Source organism: Staurois parvus, unplaced genomic scaffold (genome assembly GCF_062004578.1).
Source record: "Staurois parvus isolate SC_StPar_1 unplaced genomic scaffold, SC_StPar_1.0 ptg000361l, whole genome shotgun sequence".
Classification (NCBI taxonomy): Eukaryota; Metazoa; Chordata; class Amphibia; order Anura; family Ranidae; genus Staurois; species Staurois parvus.
Window position 1 is genome coordinate 18749706 of NW_028318157.1, and position 13766 is coordinate 18763471.

A 13766-nucleotide genomic window follows, 5' to 3' on the forward strand; every position below is an offset into this window, starting at 1 on the left:
GAAACACTATACTGACCCTGCAATCTTCTTTGGTATGTACTTATATTTACAAAACTGTTGTGTAGGGTATTAGAATATGGAGTCTTTAAGCAGGTTCTCACCACACCAGTCAGTTGCATGGTAATCCATTAATAATAATAAAAATAACCATCTAATCTTGACCCCACCAAGAAGCACTTGCTACCTAGCATCCATCATTTGTGTTTATGTTTTGAGGCCCAAAAATCTTTTCCACTGGCTGCTCCTGTTTGGTAACTCTCTATAGACTTGAACAGGGCTGTAGACCATGACTAGAAATGCTGGGAACACAGCTTATGTCTGGTCTAAGGGAATTACTGTACAAGCCCAGAACTAGAGAATATCTTAGGCTTAATGATGTAAGCAGTGAGGTTGGGGGTACTAGTTAGATTAGGTTAAGATGATCTTTTTTTTTTTTTTAAATTGAAATTGCCCTTTAAACATTCTGATTTTGTAAAGGAGGTTTTCAGGAATTAACTCTAAAAAAAACAGCAGAAGTTAAGTATAATGTGTTAATTTCACTATCCTTTCTAAGATCTTCCAAGAGCATGGAAGTACCATTGTCTCAGTACTTCCAGTAAATGCACTCTCTATAGAATTAGTCACTGTAAATGGCAGACCAATAGGCTTTTTTTGCAGCAACTAATTCAATATATAGAAGGGACCAGAAGGGAAAGCATACAGACCAGAAGTAATACCACTGTGCTCTTAGTACAGTTTTTGGAGAGCTGTATCTTGGGAAGGACAAATAAAAAATGCCAGAAACCAATAGCAAATCTTTAAAATTGTAAATATAATAAAAAATGTACGTAGGTGGATACCAGCTAATTTCAGTAAGAAAATATAATACTTCACTCAATATATGATACTGTAGATCAAGAAGTAGGTGCATAGTACAATAGGCAAACCATCACATATAAGTATACTATTATACTAATACTAGTAATCAGAAGGTACATATTGGGGATAAACAATATACAAACACATGAGCTGCTTTGTCTACTGTTCGCTGCACTTCGTATGATTCCTTGTTCCTACATTATGCTGGTACAGATCTGGATCAGGAATATCCAGGAGGGAATACTTTATTCCTCTACTGGGATTTTCTGGTTTCTTTCTTTCTCTACTAGATACATTTACTTTATTACATTTACAGTCTAATAGGGGATTACATGCTTTTTCCTTGTTTTTTAAGTGTTTCTCTATCATTGTGTTGTTTATTTTTGTAATAAGGCAATCATTATTTGAAATATTGTTTTGGCCATACACTTACAGGATACTCAAACAGTTGATTTTGTCTAGTGTTGTTGGTGCTATGGTGTTGAAATATTTGACAGAAGCTGTGCCCTTAATGTTTTAAGCCCAAATCTATGGCATAGCTTCAGTGGGCAAGGTTCTGGTATTTGATAGTTAAATGATAAAGGTTAGGTTTGGCATCAGCAGGGGGTGGGGTGAACTTTATTAGATCTTTGGTAGAGGTCAAGAAATTATTTACAGCTAAGACATAAGACCCAAGGGGGCTCTATAGGTCCACAGGGATTTACTTGAACCCTAACACAGGTACATCAGGTTCTGGTATTTGATAGTTAAATGATAAAGGTTAGGTTTGGCATCAGCAGGGGGTGGGGTGAACTTTATTAGATCTTTGGTAGAGGTCAAGACATTATTTACAGCTAAGACATAAGACCCAAGGGGGCTCTATAGGTCCACAGGGATTTACTTGAACCCTAACACAGGTACATGCAGACGCATGAGCTTTGCTAAGCACGGTTCATCTTTAGTCTTGCAAAAATAATTGGAAAAGATGAAATGTGATAATGGTTGTGATAAAGTTGTGGGGTTTCATGCATCACAAGTTTTTCCTAGGTTAGACCCAAGTCAGCTTTATATTACTAGCCGCATATACAGTTTGTTAAACAAGCCATAAATATGGAAGCAATAAATTATTCAACTTACATCACTGCATTTGAACTTTCTGCTTGATCACTATCTATTTTTCCTGACATTGAAAGGGTTTGATTTTTGATTTTGCCCAAAAATAAAAGCTTTTTGTACATGCTGCCAGCACAAGTATGAGTATTCAATAAGGGTTCACTTTAGAGGCTTTGTTAAGTTTTAGTGTTTGTTTTAAATCTTAGGGTTAAGGGCTAAGTGTTAACTGTTAAACCATAGGTTGAGTGTTAAGGCAAAGCGTATTAGGTTAAGAGTTAAGACATGACTTTAGGATATAGGTTTAGTATTTGGACAGGGAGAGTGTTATGGTTTGCTCTAATATTAGGGGCACTTTGGTACATAGGAACATTTATTAGTGCTTGGGCAGTTAAATGTATTATATCAACACCAACAACTAACATACTACTTTGCTGCTGTTTAAAAGGGGAAAAGTCAGACGTATGCATTTCAAAATGGAGCCCCCCATACAAAAACTAATAAATACATACATAAAATATTGATATTTTATGGTTTGTACAAGCATGTATTATTGCTTAAAAATCATGTTAAAAAAGAGACTACTTATGCAAAAATTTTATTTAAAAAAATGCAAACAGAGTAAGAATTTGTAGCATAAAAGGGCAAAACACTGAGCTATACTTAATTGCGATGACCCAGTTCTATTATTTTGGGGAACAGACCTTCTGTCCTGCAGATGTGAACAATGCATTTGTGATATTCGCTTTGATCTGAGTATGTGACAACTGTTGTGTTTTTGTGATGCTTTAGGGATGTCTCTCTTTATTTGTCAGTGATCGAGCTGGTAGACTGTTAAAGACCCTTTGGCAGTGCTCCTGGCCATTAACCCCTTCAGGCCCCAAAAAAACTGCAGTGTTGTATAAAGCAATTTTTGTCCACTTCAACGAAAAAAGAGCTTCCATAATTATTTATCATTAATCATAAAATGCTATTTAATTTTTTTTATATTAACATACCATAATTTTACATTTATTTTTCTCATATATACTCATACTCATTATTTACTGTTAGAGTATTTTTATTTTTTCATAGAATGTTATATGCATTTAAGGATAGATAGTTATTTTCTTTGGTAGCATACGCCAATAAATATGTTCTAAATTTTAGAGGTTATACTATTTGCCATCTAAGCATCTTTTCAATGCTTTTGCAAATTTAATTCAACCCAACACACTTTTATAAAAGAAATTCAAACCTTGAGCTGAATACCTAATATACGGACTTTGATTGTTGTATGCATAATTTAGAACATAGCTGTTATTAAAATGTATGCATAAAATGTGTTTGTGTGGAGAGTGTCAGAAGAGGTTCGAAGGATACCAATATACCAAGTAACTATTCTCTCATACATAGCTGCCTATATTAGCTAAGACCATGTTCTGACACATTTACCTACTTCGAAGTAGGATCCCAATGTAACATAATATCTTTATCGATTGCTTTATGCCCTTGCAATTTGTCTATGACTGCAGTGAAGGAAAAAAGCAGCTATGGTCAAATTATCACTATAAAAATATAATAGCGCAAACTATTCTACACATTGTGGGGTTGATTAATTGAAATAAGATAGAAAAAAAATCACAAAAATGAATTGTTATCAGCATAGCAGCAGCAACCATTCAAGTTTTATTGTTTGTTTTCTAGAACAAATAAAGAAGATCTCTTATTCTTGAACTTGACATTCGTAACCTTTTTTTTCTCTGGTTTTACTAATTGAGACCATGTGCACTTAAAGATTAGGCCTCCTCCTTTGCCTGGCATTTTTGGAATATTCTGTACCTAAAATGCAGCTCCTCAACAGTCTTTTCCATGAGCTGCATAGCCTTTATCCAAAATCTTCCCAGTTCAGCAATTCACTTCCTGTGCAGGTACAGAGTGAAAAAACAGGTGGCGCACACACCTAGTGCATTATCCAAGGTTTATTGTAGGAGTGAAAGAATAATAAAAACATACTCACAGACGAAGCATGTATCTAAAAAGCATAGAAAAATGACAATGGCCACAACGGCAGGCAAGGTGTTCTCACTGTCAGTGCGGTCAAATGGCTGACGCTTTTCGGGGATGAATCTCTTTCCTCACAACTGATGACCAGCCTCTGATGCAGATGTATGATGAATGGAAAGTAGGAGCCTTGCTGTTGATGCCTGAGTGGGATGGTGTGGGAGTGTGCTTTATGCCTGTGGGGAAATAGCTGCTTTTTTTCTCTCTATCCAGTGGCTGATTTCCCCGTCTGAGGAGGGCTGCACCCCTGAAGCATTTCCTTTGTTTGTCGCTGTCCTGGTACCCTTGGCTTCCCTTTTGGCTGTGCATATCCTGAGGCGCTGGAGAGTACATATCCTGTGCAGGAACAGCCTGATATCTAATCATTTCAGTGGAAAGCATGTACCAAGTTCATCAAGCTGTTGATGCTTTTTTTCCATTGAAGATAGTGTTTGTCTGTTCTATACTTTTTCTGTTTCAATATATTTATTGAAAAGTTTCAGTATACAATCATGAGAAATGATGCAAAATTGTAAAGGTACAGGTGCAAGAAAAAGTATGTGAACCCCTTGGTATTATGTGGAGTTTTGCATGAATTGGGCATAAAATGTGCACTGAACCTCATCTAAGTCACAACAATAGAAGAACACAGTCTGCTGAACAGAATACTACACAAACATTAGATGTTGCCATGGTTTAATTGCACATAACATGTAAACATTCACAGTGCAGGGAGGAAAAAGTATGTGAGGCCCTAGCTTAATGACTTCTCCCAGAGATAATTGGAGCCAGGAGTGAGCCAACCTTGACTCCAATCAGTGTGATGATATTGGATGTGTTGCTGATAGCTGTCCTGCCCTTAAAAACACACACCTGTTTTGGGTTTACTGGTTTCAAAAAGCACTGTCTGATGTGAACCATGCCTCGCAGAAAAGAGCTCTCAGAAGACCTACGATCAAGAATTGTTGACTTGCATGAAGCTGGAAAGGGTTACAAAAGTATCTCCAAAAGCCTTGATGTTCATGTGTCCACGGTAAGACAGACTGTCTACAAATGGAGAAAGTTTAGCACTGTTGCTACTCTCCCTAGGCGCGGTCGTCCTGTAAAAATGACTGCAAGAGCACAGCGCAGAATGTTGCATGAGGTAAAGAAGAATCCCAGAGTGTCAGCTAAAGACCTACAGAAATCTCTGGCACATGCTAACATTTTTGTTGCAAATCTACAATAAGGAAAACATTAAACAAGAATGGAGTACATGGGAGGACACCACGGAGGAAGCCATTGCTGTCCAAAAAGAAGATTGCAGCACGTTTGAAGTTTGCAAAAGAGCACCTGGATGTTCCACAGCACTACTGGCAAAATATACTGTGGACAGATGAAACCAAGATTGAGTTGTTTGGGAAGAACACACAACACTATGTGTGGAGAAAAAAAGGCACAGCACACCAACATCAAAACCTCATCCCACTGTAAAACATGGCGGAGGGAGCATCATGGTTTGGGGCTGCTTTGCTGCCTCAGGGCCTGGACAGATTGTTGTCATTGATGGGAAAATGAATTCCAGAGTTTATCAAGACATTTTGCAGGAAAAGGTACGACCATCTGTCCACCAACTGAAGCTCCGCAGAGGATGGGTGATGCAACAGGACAATGACCCAAAGCATACAAGTAATTCAACAAAACAATGGCTGCAACAGAACAGAATACGCCTTCTGGAGTGGCCCAGTCAGAGTCCTGACCTCAACCCGATTGAAATGCTGTGGCATGACCTTAAGAGAGCAATTCACACCAGACATCCCAAGAATATTGCTACACTGAAACAGTTTTGTGAAGAGGAGTGGTCCAAAATGACTCCAGATCGTTGTGCAGGTCTGATCTGCAACTACAGGAAACGTTTGGTTGAGGTTATTGCTGCCAAAGGAGGGTCAACCAGTTATTAAGTCCAAAGGTTCACATACTTTTTCCTCCCTGCACTGTGAATGTTTACATGTTATGTGCAATTAAACCATGGCAACATCTAATGTTTGTGTAGTATTATGTTCAGCAGACTGTGTTCTTCTATTGTTGTGACTTAGATGACATTCAGAGCACATTTTATGCCCAATTCATGCAAAACTCCACGTAATCCCAAGGGGTTCACATACTTTTTCTTGCAACTGTATATCCAGATGGCATCAATAAAAAGGAGAAACACAATGCCATCTAATAAGAGAAACAGCATTGTCAGAAAGAGCCAACAGCAAATAGAGCTTGGATCTATCAAATAATACTGCATACATCCTTTATAAATAGCAAAAAAATTCCTGACACCTAAAGAGAAGGGAAAAAGAGGGGGAGAGGGAGAAATGGGAGAACCAATATTAAAGAGATTCTAAACACTTATTTTTTAAAAAAAATAACAAACAGGTCTATACTTACCTTCTCTATGATGTGGTTTTTTTTGCCAAAGCAGCCCGGATGCTCCTCTTCTTGGGTCCCCCACTGGCGCCCCAACCTCCTGTCGGCTTCCCCCACAGCAAACAGCTTGCTATGGGGCACCCGCTGATCCGTGTGTCCATTTACACACTGAGGTGTGGCTCAGCCCTTCCCCTCTCTCTTCTCACTGGCTCACTGGCTGTGATTGACAGCAGTGGGAGCCCATGTCTCCTGCTTCTGTTTCAGCCAATGAGAAGAGGGAGTCCCGGGGTAGCTGAGACTCCAGTGCACATTGCTGGATTGAGACGGAGCTTAGGTGAGTATTGAAGGGGGGCTGGGGGGGATGCTGCACACAGAAGGTTTTTTACCTTAATTTATAGATTGCATGAAGATAAAAAACCTTGAGCCTTTATGACCACTTTAAGAGTCAGGATGACCAACTAATAGTAACAAGGGGGCAAGGTAATATCATCCAGTACTGGTAATTGTAATAAGCCAAGGACTATACACACTGCTCAAATTAATTAAAGGAACCCTTTAAAAACACATCAGATCTCAATGGGGAAAAATATCATGCTGGATATCTATACTGAAATGGACTGGGTAATGTGTTAGAAGCGTAAGGATGTCCCATCATTTGATGGAATTGAAAATTATCAACCTACCGAGGACTGAATTTAAAGACACCCTAAAAATCAAAGTGAAAAACTGATGCAGCAGGCCAGTCAATTTTGCTGAAATTTCATTGCAGCAACTCAAACAGGTACTCAGTAGTTTGTATGGCCCCACGTGCTTGTATGCATGCCTGACAACATTGGGGCATGCTCCTACTGAGACGACGGATGGTGTCCTGGGGTATTTCCTCCCAGATCTGGACCAGAGCATCACTGAGCTCCTGAACAGTCTGAGGTGCAACCTGGCAGTGTTGGATGGACCAAAACATGATATCCCAGTGGTATTATATTGGATTTAGGTCAGGCAAGCGTGGGGGCCATTCAATGGTATCAATTCCTTCATCCTCCAGGAACTGCCTGCATACTCTCGCCACATGAGGTCAGGCATTTTCATGCACCCAGAGGAACCCAGGACCCACTGCTCCAAAATAGGGTTTGACAATGGGTCCAAGGATTTCACCCTGTTACCTAATAGCAGTCGGGGTGCCATTGTCTAGCCTGTAGAGGTCTGTGTGTCCCTCCATGGATATGCCTCCCCAGACCATCACTGACCCATCACAAAAACGTTCATGCTAAACGATGTTACAGTCTCCAGACTCTTTCACATCTGTCACATGTGCTCAGAATTAACCTGCTCGCATCTGTGAAAAGCACAGGGCGCTAAAGATGGACCTGCCAATTCTAGTGTTCAATGGCAAATGCCAATCGAGATCTATGGTGCTGGGCAGTGAGAACAGGGCCCACTAGAGGCTGTCAGGCCCTCAGGCCACCCTCATGAAGTCTGTTTCTGATTGTTTGGTCAGAGATATTCACACCAGTGGCCTGTTAATTTCATTAACACCAAAGCAGCTACTGTAAAACTGATTAACAACCCCCTCTGCTACTTAACTGACTTGATCAATATCTTAGAAATGTAATTGACTTGATGTTATACTCTGATTGAAAAGTGTTCCTTTAATTTTTTTTTAAGCACTGTATGATAGATGTAAGGCCAAAGCTTGTCACAATGGTCAGAGTGCTCTTTAAGGCATGTATAGTCAAGATCCAAATGACCATCTGCATAAATATTATGGAAGACAAATATTAAAAATTAAAGTCAAAAATAAGAGAAGAAAAAAAGGAGGGGGGTGGAAAAATGAACGAAAGTGAAAGAAGGAGAAAAGTGCCCGGCCACACTCCAGTCGACCCATACCTGCCCAGCCCCTTCCAGACTTCCTCCCTCTGTGGGTGACTGTAAATATTTGAGCACCACACCCTATCAAATTTAATTTGCTTGTACCTCAGGATGCTTACCAATTGTTCATGGAGCATAATCCACAATATTTTGTTTTTAGTGACCTGTTCTATACTTTTTATGTGTATTAATATAAAAGCTATTGCAGCTGTCAGTTGTTTATGTTATCTTTTACACACACACACACAAACACAAAATGGATGAGGTTTCATCCTCATCATCACCATCATCATCTCTTACTCTAAACTTTCACATCATGTATTTTGGTGCCAGCTGCAATGGAAGAAGAAGAGCTGAAAGGTTGAGTATCAACACTAATGCGGTGCGGTATATCGCATGTGATTCGCACGGGAACCGCATTGCATTCCTGTGCAAATTACATGCGATTTGTGTACGGTGCGAATGGAGCCATACATTATCTATGGCTCAAATCGCACCGCACCCACACCAAAAAGGTGCAGGACCCTTTTTTGGGTCCGCACTAGAATCGGATCGCAAGGGCATTCACACCTATGCAATCCGATTCTGCACATCGCACCACGTTTTACGGACTGATTTCGGGGAGTTGTTAACTTAACATGCACACCCGCATCGGTTCGCATGAACAGGGTGCGATTCTGATGCGGTGCAGAATTCGCACAGAAAATGCTGCAAATTCCACACCACACCAGTGTGAACCCAGCCTCAATATTTTATATTGCCCTGAGTATTGCTGTAATATAATATATGATATGCATGTGACATGCTAATTGCTGGGTGTGATTGCAATCAGTATTAAGTAATGAATCATTTTGATAGCAGATAAAAAAAAATTTCCTTACAATAGAAGTAAAGTCTTTTTTCTTTTAAATGTGCTGAAAGACAGGCTTCAAGAGTTTATTATGTAACAGATGCTTCAACCTGCCTGTCAACACTTTTACTTTTTTGTTCACACTGATCTACACATGCACAGCTCAGAATACACTCTTGACACAATTCTCTGTTAAGAAAAAGTTACTCCTGTGTGCAATCACAGGAGATATATCATCCAGGAATGGCCAATCAAGTAGCTTAAGACTCTGAACCCAAAAGGAGACTGGGATAAGATGGAAGCACAGACAGAAGGGACTGCTTACATTGCAGAAGAATTGCTTTGGTAGGTAAGTTTGCAATAATGCGCTAATACACTGTGCAGACTAGCATATTATGGCTTTATTTCTGGTGGTTTACTTCTACTTTAAGTTTAACATTTTGGCAGAAGTGCTGTAAGCTCAGTTCTTCACAAGCTTCTTCCTGTGGAGATCTTTCAAGCAAACTACATTAAATCTTCCATGACATATTTCAAATTAACTTTGTAAAGGGTAATTCAACCTGAACATGTCTTGTATGTATTCCTTATTATTTCATTGTTTGAAGTTTGCAAATCTGAAGAAAGCCATATGTGATGTGCTTTTATCAACAACAAACACCCCACCACTATCTAGACAGTCTGTAGGATTTGCATGAAAGAAAAGCAGCATTCTTAATGACAAAAATATACCTGAATCTGGCAAAGTAATAGCTTGAGATTTATTTGGGCACAGAGGGGTCACCTGCTACAAAACCCCACAAAGTGGCATAATATTCTTCTCTTCAAATGGATGATGCCACTTTTATTTCCTGTCCCCTCCAAGAAAAGCTAAAGTTTAAACATGACCTTCAGTGAAAGTAAAAGTTATTTTGTTACAGTTCAGAATATATTTCAGAAAAAAATTCAAATCATCACAGTAATATTATTTTAAATGTGCTGATTTTAATAAATGTACCAACTCAACTATTTCTGCATACATTCACATCTTTAGAGAATTGTTGCAAGTTTCACATATGCTGGCTATTAAATTATTGTCTAATTGTGAAAAAAATACTTTTTTTCTTGAATTACAATTGAGCTCAAGAGTTTGCATACCCTTGGAGAATTGGTATTATACAATATGTACGGTAAAGAAAACATGAGTGAGCATGCAAAACACATTTATTTTATTTCTTGTGGAATTCACATTCAACTGTAGTTCATAACAGAATGGCACAATCATAAAAGAAAACATGGCAACAAGTAAACAAATGAAATGACCCCTGTTCAAAAGTCTTCACACCCTTAGTTCTTAATACTGAATATTGCCCCCTTTAGCATCAATCACAGTGAGTAGTTTTTTATAATAGTTGTCTATGAGGCCCTGAATTATTGCAGGTGGTACAGCTGCCCATTCATTTTGGCAAAATGCCTCCTGGTCATGTAAAGTCTTTTGTTGTCTTGTATGAACCGCACAGATCTCCCCAGAGTGGCTTGATGTTATTAAGGTCAGGAGACTGTGATGGCCACTCCAGAACCTTCACCTTTTTCTGCTGTAACCACTGGAGGGTCAACGTGGCCTTGTGCTTAGGATCATTGTTGTACTGGAAAATAGACATCTTTTGTGCAGAAGCATGAAAATAGTCTGCAAGTATTTTCTGATAATATGCTGCATTCATATTGCCATCTGTTTTCATAAGATTCCCCATGCCTTTAGAGCTCATACAACCCCAAAACATCAATGAAGCACCACAATGTTTCACAGTGGGGATGGTATTTTTCTTGCTGTAGGCTTTGTTGACCCCTCTCTAAAGATAGAGTTTATGGTTGTTACCATAAAGCTCTATTTTGGTCTCATCACTCCCGATTACATTGTGCCAGAAGCTGTGAGGCATGTCAAGATGTTGCTGGACTTTTTTGTGACATTGGTGCAGTAAAGGCTTCTTTCTGGCAACTTGACCATGCAGTTCACTTTTGTTCAAGTATCGTCGTATTGTGCTCCTTGAAACAACCACACCATATTTTTACAGAGCAGCCTGTATTTCTCATGAGGTTACCTGTGTGCTTTTTTTGCATCTCAAACAATTCTTCCGGCATTTGTGGCTGCAATCTTTCTTGGTCCAGCTGGCATTGGCTTGGTATTAGAGCCACACATTTTCCCCTTCTTAGCAAGTGATTGAACAGTACTGACTGACATATTCAAGGCTTTGGATATCTTTTTATATCCTTGTCCATCTTTATAAAATTCCATTACCTTGTTACACAGGTCTTTTGACAGTTCATTTCTGCTCCCTATTTCTCTAACCTGCTCAGTGCATTCTAGTGAGAGCTAACAAACTCATTGACTATTTATTCACAGATACTAATTGAAATTTAAAAATCCACTGATGTGGGAAATTAACCCTTGTCATTTTAACCTGTGTGCCACCTTGTGTGCCTGTACCAAGGCTAAAAGTTCCAGGATATGTGAACTTTTCATCAGGGCCATTTGGGTGATTTCTGTTACCATTATGAATAAAAAGAAGCCAAAAAACTATGTGATAATAAATGGCTTCATATGATCACTATACTTAAAAAAATGGCAGAGTTTTTTTTGCATGATCAGTCATATTTTTAATATCAATGCCAAAATTTCACAATTTCTACCAGGGTATGCAAACTTTTTAGCACAACTGTATAATGCCTGCTTTAAAAGCAGCTTCAATAATATCAAATTACTTAGAACTTTTGGTCCAATGGTTGTTTCTGTGCAATGAACAAATTCAGCTTCACTAATGTATTATCAATTTTGTAGAACTAGTATACTGCTTGTCTGTACACTAACATGGGATAAAGAAAGCAGCCCCGAGACAGTTATCTTCATTGAATTGAAATTCCAGAATAAACTTAATTTTTACTTTCAAAAATTAGGTACTTCCGCTGCTAAATGATAGATCCCTGACTGTCTTCAGTTTGTAAAATTAGGGATCTGTCATTTAGCAGTGGTAATACTACTGCCACTAAATGAAAGATCACTGCTAGCTTCTGTTTGGGCCAGGGACGCTGGGTGACATCATTGACCAAATATGGTTAAAACTAAATTTGGTCAATGACATCACCTAATATTCCTTGCCCCTTTGTTTACATACAGAGGGCAGCTGGGAATCTTCCTTTTCTGATGGGAGTACCAGCTGTGGAGAGTCGTGGATGGTCATGTTATCCTGATTGATGTAGATCTACATTACTGGACAACATGATTGACTTTGAATTTAAAGTTTGAATTTAAATCAGGTGACCTTTTTTCTAATAAATACTTTTTTTTGGTGTGGGTGTTTTTTTTTTTTTTTACTAATGCTAGTGCTACTGTGATAACTAAGACTAGAGACAGATCCCTGGCTGGTTTATTTCTGTTTATAAATATATAAATGTAAATGTTTGTATGGTCAATATTTGTTCATTAGTGTCACCCAGGATTTTTGGCCAGATTGTTAACATACAGCAGCCATCTGGAGATCTGTCATTTGAGACGGGAGAAGTCGTTGATGAAAACAGTTGGCACAGCAGGTTGTCATGTGGCAGGTCAGCATCTTTGGTTGGCAGGCCATTGTGATTGACGTGGGTCTACATTGATAGTTGATGTGATTGATGTTGGATTTAAATCCTATATAAAATAAATCCAATATAAAATACTTGTTATTTATTTAATACAAAAATAAAAATACCTTTATGCATACGCATAGAGCAACATTTCCATAAACCATATGAAATCAATTAATTATAGGTTATTTACAGATAATAACAACATTGACTATTGGTGGTTCCTATTTATTATTTTGCCAGTCATATTTTATCCATATACTGATTCAACACGTTTCATGGTAACAAAACACTGCTTCTTCAGGACCTCATACTTGTTTGCATACACTGGAGATATTTAATTCCACCAGTTGTTAAGTGTAATTACCAACAAGATCTGTAATAAATCAATTCATAGGCATCAAATTAAACATTTATTTCAAGGTAAGTTTAGTATAATCACCAATATAGATTATAATCTTTCAATTTACAACATATCTGTCCTCCAGTCACTCTCATAGCATCACTGAGAAGACAGAATTTATCCCATAGAGGGGTGAACATATGCAGGCCACACTTGATCTAAGAAGAGACACAGAGCCCAATTAGCCTGCCAGATGAACAGAGTTTAGAAATGGCAAAGCAATCCTAATTTTAACCTTAAACAAAAAACATGAAAAGATAGAAGATGAAAACCAGTAAGATACATGTAATACTTCTTCTAATATCTCTTCTGTCTGTTCTACTTTTTTGGAAATCTTGTGGTAGCAAAATGAATAATCACACACATTGGTGGTGGTGGTGATGGTGATAACGGTATGTTTTAACACAATTTTTAAGCAAAAAGAAAAACATGCCTCCCAACACTGAAAACATGAGATAAATATTTAAACATGGAGGAACACAAGGCGGAAGTTTGGTAGTGGATGCTAATTTAACAATTGATGGATGTTGCAGTTATCCCTAACAAAAAAAATTAACAGACTTTTTAAGTCAAATGTACTAGATTTACAATGAAGCAAAAAAAAAAACAAATACTAGATCTTAGTTAAAAATTGTTATAAAATAAAAATATTGATAAAATTGTCATAAAACCGTTACATAAGGGTGG

At 38.2% G+C, this 13766-nt stretch overlaps 1 protein-coding gene and 1 long non-coding RNA gene across 2 annotated transcripts in view; one reads left to right on the forward strand and one right to left on the reverse strand.

Annotated features, from left to right (window-relative positions):
* LOC149456531 (uncharacterized) overlaps positions 1–13766 on the forward strand; it is a 187836-nt gene that overhangs the window by 110347 nt on the left and 63723 nt on the right. The window lies entirely within an intron of this gene.
* Positions 10044–13766, reverse strand: part of LOC149456533 (uncharacterized) — a 70915-nt gene continuing 67192 nt past the window's right edge. The window contains exon 2 of the long non-coding RNA XR_016313874.1: positions 10044–12740. This is a non-coding gene — a long non-coding RNA (uncharacterized LOC149456533). The remainder of the gene's footprint in view (positions 12741–13766) is intronic.